The 5,479-nt window shown below is 35.1% G+C and overlaps 1 non-coding gene across 1 annotated transcript; it reads right to left on the bottom strand.

Moving 5' to 3' along the window:
- Positions 1-4,123: 4,123 nt before the first annotated feature.
- LOC115557892 (5S ribosomal RNA) lies at positions 4,124-4,243 on the bottom strand. Its single transcript, XR_003979274.1, has one exon. It is a non-coding gene; the product is annotated as a 5S ribosomal RNA (ribosomal RNA).
- Between the last annotated feature and the right edge of the window lie 1,236 nt (positions 4,244-5,479).

Here is a 5,479-nt window from a genome sequence, read left to right as displayed (position 1 = left end):
TTCCTGCAGTCCAAAGGGATACACCTGAACTGCAATAATATCGAGGTATGCCACCCTCTGCCAAGGAGAAATAGCAGTGACAAACCGGCCATAATCATCCGGTTTGTCAATAGAAAGCATAAGATCGCTCTGCTGAGAGAAGGTAGACGTCTGAAGGGAACGGATGTATACCTAAACGAGCATCTCACCAAACGTAACGCCGAAATAGCCAAAAACGCACACTACCTCAAGAAACAGAAAAAAATACAAAACACCTGGACCACAAACTGCAAGATTTTCATCAAACTCAACGGGCCACCGGAGGAAGCTAAAGTGCTGGTAATTAGAGATGTCGCAGAGCTGGTCAAATACCAATAATCAACAATTGGAATATGAGGTAACATGCAGACACACACACAATCATGACACACACTGACGGAATGCAGTCAAATACACCTGGAATTAACACCGAAATATATCAGAGGATAATCGAGCAAGACCAACTGGAGTTAAAAACATGCGAGTACTCTGATCACAATCTACCTGATTTGGAACATGACATAGACCCGGACAATAATTTCTTCTTGAATATTAACAATGACAACAAATGCTGCTACTACACAGATGACCAGTATAACCGGGACATTACTTCAAAGGGCAAACTATCAATTATACACTTTAATAGCAGGAGTATGTATGCAAATTTCAATAATATCAAGGAATATGTAAATACATTCACACAACCATTCAACATAATTGCCATATCTGAAACATGGATCAACACGGACAAAGGGATAGACTTCGAACTAAATGGTTATGAACTCAGGTATAATAATAGAAAAAACAAGGGTGGAGGAGGAGTAGCAATATATGTGGATGTGTCGTTAAACTTTAGGGTATTGGATTGTATGACAACTGTGGTTGATAACTTACTGGAATGTATAACAATTGAAATCTGTAAAGAAAAACACAAAAATGTCATAATTAGCTGTATATATAGGGCTCCTGGGTCTAGCATTGAAATATTTAATGAATGGATAGAGGGCATGTTTTCTCAAATAAATAGCAAAATAGTTTTTATCTGTGGAGATTTCAATATCGACCTGTTAAATCCTAACAAACACAACATTACAGAGGAATTTGTCAATACAATGTACAGTATGAGACTAATTCCGAAAATCATCAGACCCAGTAGAATGAAATCAAAAACAACACAATAAGTGGATTATTGATTAATAATATTAGTGACCACTTGCCAGTCTTTACAATCTATGACTGCAATTACAAGAATAAGCTAGATAAACAAACAGATTACAAACGAGTAAAGTCAGAAGAATCCATCAACGCCCTAAAAAACGACTTAGTGGCTCTGAACTGGGAAATAATACACCAAGCAAATGACATTGACATGAAAATGGAAAATTTTCTACGAATATTTAGGTCATTATATGATAAAAACTGTCCAATTCAATTGGACAGTTTTTATTATACAACTAAAATATACCAAGTGTCCATGGATCACAAAGGGATTACGAAATGCCTGTAAAAAGAAAAACACACTTTACAGAGATTTCCTAAGACACAGAACTAAAGATGCAGAGAATAAATATAAAATATATAAAAATAAATTAATTAATATTATAAGAACAAGCAAGAAAGAATACTATAAGAAAATATTAAATGATAACAAGAACAATATTAAAGGAATATGGAATATACTAAACAGTATTGTAAGAAATAGCCCTAGGCAAATAAGTTATCCTAAGTATTTTATTGATAAGGATAATGCAAATTATAATATGGATGACGTAGCTAACAGTTTTAATCAATTATTTGTGAATGTTGGACCTGAACTGGCAGAAAAAATTCCTGATCCAGGGACATCTGGTGAAGATTATAGTACATTATTGGAGAGAAATCCCTACTCAATGTTTCTCAAAGCAGTAGAGGAGAAAGAAATATTGGATATGGTTACAAAATTTAAAAACAAAAAGTCTACTGATCTTAATGACCTCGACATGACATTGGTCAAGAAAGTCATTGAGGGGATTTCAAAACCATTGACGTTTATCTGTAATTTATCATTTCAAACTGGTAAATTTCCAAACAAAATGAAAACAGCAAAAGTTATACCACTGTACAAAACTGGGAACAAGCATCACTTCACAAACTACAGACCAGTCTCGCTACTTCCACAGTTCTCAAAAATATTAGAAAAAATCTTCAACAATAGACTAGATACATTCTTAGAAAAGCACAAATTAATTAATGACAGTCAATATGGATTCAGAACCAACAGATCAACATCACTTGCAGTAATAGAATCAGTTGAGGAAATAACAAACGCCATTGAACAGAAAAAATATGCAGTAGGGGTATTTATTGATATCAGAAAAGCTTTCGATACAATCAATCATGACATTTTATTTGATAAATTGGAAAGGTATGGAATAAGGGGGATAGTATTGGATTGGGTTAAAAGCTATTTGAGCAAAAGACAGCAGTTTGTGAAGTTGGGGAATTGTTCTTCAACATGTTTGGACATTGCTTGTGGCGTCCCTCAGGGGTCAGTGTTGGGTCCTAAGCTGTTCATATTGTATATTAATGATATTTGTAATGTTTCAAATGTCTTGAGGTTGGTTTTGTTTGCTGATGACACTAATATTTTCTGTTCTGGGGAGAATTTAAAACAACTAGAAAAAATCATCACTAAGGAAATGAGCAAAATAAAAACATGGTTTGATACAAACAAACTATCATTAAACTTAAGCAAAACAAAATTAATGTTATTTGGTAACTGCAGAAAAAACACAGAAATACATATAAATATAAATGGAGTTGAAATTGAAAGAGTTTACGAAAATAAATTTCTTGGGAATATAATCGACGGACGATTCAGTTGGAAATCACACATTACACACGTACAATCAAAACTATCAAGAAGCATTTATGTATTAAACAAAGTAAAATTGGTTCTAGATCAAAAATCACTCCGTATTCTCTACTGTTCACTAGTCTTACCATACCTCAATTACTGTACGGAAGTCTGGGGCAACACGTACAAAACTTCATTACATTCACTTACTATTCTCCAAAAAAAAGCCATTCGCATTATTCACAATGTGAGATATCTGGATCACACTAACCCACTATTCATACTGTCAAAATTATTAAAATTCACAGATCTGGTGGAATTTCAAACCACACAGATAATGTTTAAGGCTAAAATCAACATATTACCCTTAAACATACAAAAATTATTCAGTGATCGTGAGGGGGGCTATAATTTAAGGGGAAAATTAAATTTCAAAGTGAACAGCGTCCGTACGACCAGGAAAATGTTTTGTATTTCAATATGTGGTGTAAGACTGTGGAACAGTTTGAGTGGGGAGATCAAGGAATGTCCAAACATTAATCAGTTTAAAGTAAAATACAAAGAATTGATTTTTACACGGTACAGGGATGAAGAAGGTGTCTAACATAGTGTATATGTTTTCATGTATGTATATATTGGACAATCACTTTAGAATATTGAATGTTTAATTAGATATTATTAAAAGATAACTTGACAATATTATTAGATAAATACGCAGGTAGTAATGAATTGTATCATATTGTAAACTAATGTATATTAATATACAATTATTTTTTGATGATTATTATATAAGGAAGCTAATCATTATAGATAAATAAATTAGGAAGAAGGGGTGAGATTAAATAAGTTTTCTTCTTCTCACCCCTTTTCGAACAGGTAAAGCAAGTGTAAGACAGTTTCTTCTTTTGTGGTTTTCATTGTGAGTAAACATTATTTTATTGTAACTGTCCACTTGTTTCATTTATTTGATTGTTTATTATTATTATTTTTTATTATTGTTTACTTGTTTGAAATAAAAACTTTTTCAATTCAATTCAAAAAACTCCATTCAAGCCTTTTTCGTTGACATTTTGTCCGTCCACGGGATAATCCTTGCCAAAACAATGGGAGATCTGGGAGATGTATAGAGAAAAAAATAAATAAAGTACCTTCTCAAGCACAAACGATCCAACAAACACTACACTGCTCTGTGCAGTCTTACTCTTCGCACACCTGAACGGTATCAGACCAAACGTGATCAGGCGTACTTTTTATTTTTTATCCCGTCACTACTTACAGCACCTGGTCTTCCGAGGAGGTCTCCCATCCAAGTACTAACCAAGCCCGATCCTGCTTAGCTTCCGAGATCTGACGAGATCGGGGGTGTTTCAGGGTGGTATGGCCGTAAGGAATTTTTGTCGGGACCATATTAGCTTTTATACAGGAGGAGCACGTAAGGAGTGAGAGTTCTACCTTGACCAGAGACGGGACGTGTACAGAAACAATGATTAGATCCATAATGAATGATATAAATTAATGAATGAATGAATATGTTATTCCAGACTCAGAGTTCCATATTTGAACGCAATGCATTACACTGCTTGGGCGTCATCGTTTGCGTGATCTTTTGAAGAAACGTAGCGTTGCAAAACCTGGGATGGTCTACAGTGGACCGCCGTCATTGCAGCTCTCTGCTGCTCCCTGCTAGCAGCGTCACTACACTGTCCACATGTTTCACAAATAGAGTTTGGAGAGACGTTGTCAGTGTCTGTATGTTGCTTAAATTCTCAATCAAAAATTCTTTAACAAAAAAGAGTTTACAATTTATATTCAAATTCAGTATTTACAGTAATTTACAATCTTTTCCAGTCATAACTAAACAGACAGTATGACACACACAAGAGATACCGATAGTGGATAATCACAAATGTATACAACAATCACATAGAGAGGTTAGTCCATACGCTTAGGAGGGCAGATACCAACCAACCCTAACCATACACAACAAACATGTGCGGCGGAGTAGTCTGCCAGGCCTTAACAAGCAAGAAAAAAAGTGCCAACACTACACACTACATCCTAACATCCCTGATTCCGTTACCATGACTAAAGTGCTGTTCCTAACAAAATACTTGTGAAAATCCTCCCTCCTAAGCGTGTGGACCAACCTTACATTCTTTTTAAAAGTTGCCACAAACAACTCCCATACCCGTATCACCCTCCCCTCATATTGCGCAACATTCCTCCTACACACAATTGCATGACGGACAGTGCTCAACGTAAAGTTCACCAAATTTACATTCATATCTTTCACCTTTCCAACCACACCAAACAACAACAATTTCTTCCATTCAACATCATTCCCAACCTTGATCCCAGTGTACACTCAACAAATCCTTCACCTTCTCAAAAAAGACAAACAACATTGAACATTCAATGAAATAATTATCAAAGGTCTCATCCACCTCTTTACAAACATTGCAGACTCTACCCACATTCCTATCAATTTGGTGCAAAACAACATTCGTGAAAACCCTATTGTGCCTGATCTTACAATAGTTGTGCTCATATTCAATAGAGTTATACTTCACATTCAAGTTGCCCCACATTTTCTTTGCGTCAAACCCCTCAAAAAACCTTCCCCAC

Source organism: Gadus morhua, chromosome 13 (assembly GCF_902167405.1).
Source record: "Gadus morhua chromosome 13, gadMor3.0, whole genome shotgun sequence".
In the NCBI taxonomy this organism is placed as follows: Eukaryota; Metazoa; Chordata; class Actinopteri; order Gadiformes; family Gadidae; genus Gadus; species Gadus morhua.
The sequence above is the reverse complement of the archived record's forward strand: the minus strand, read 5'-3'. Positions and strand labels throughout refer to the sequence as shown.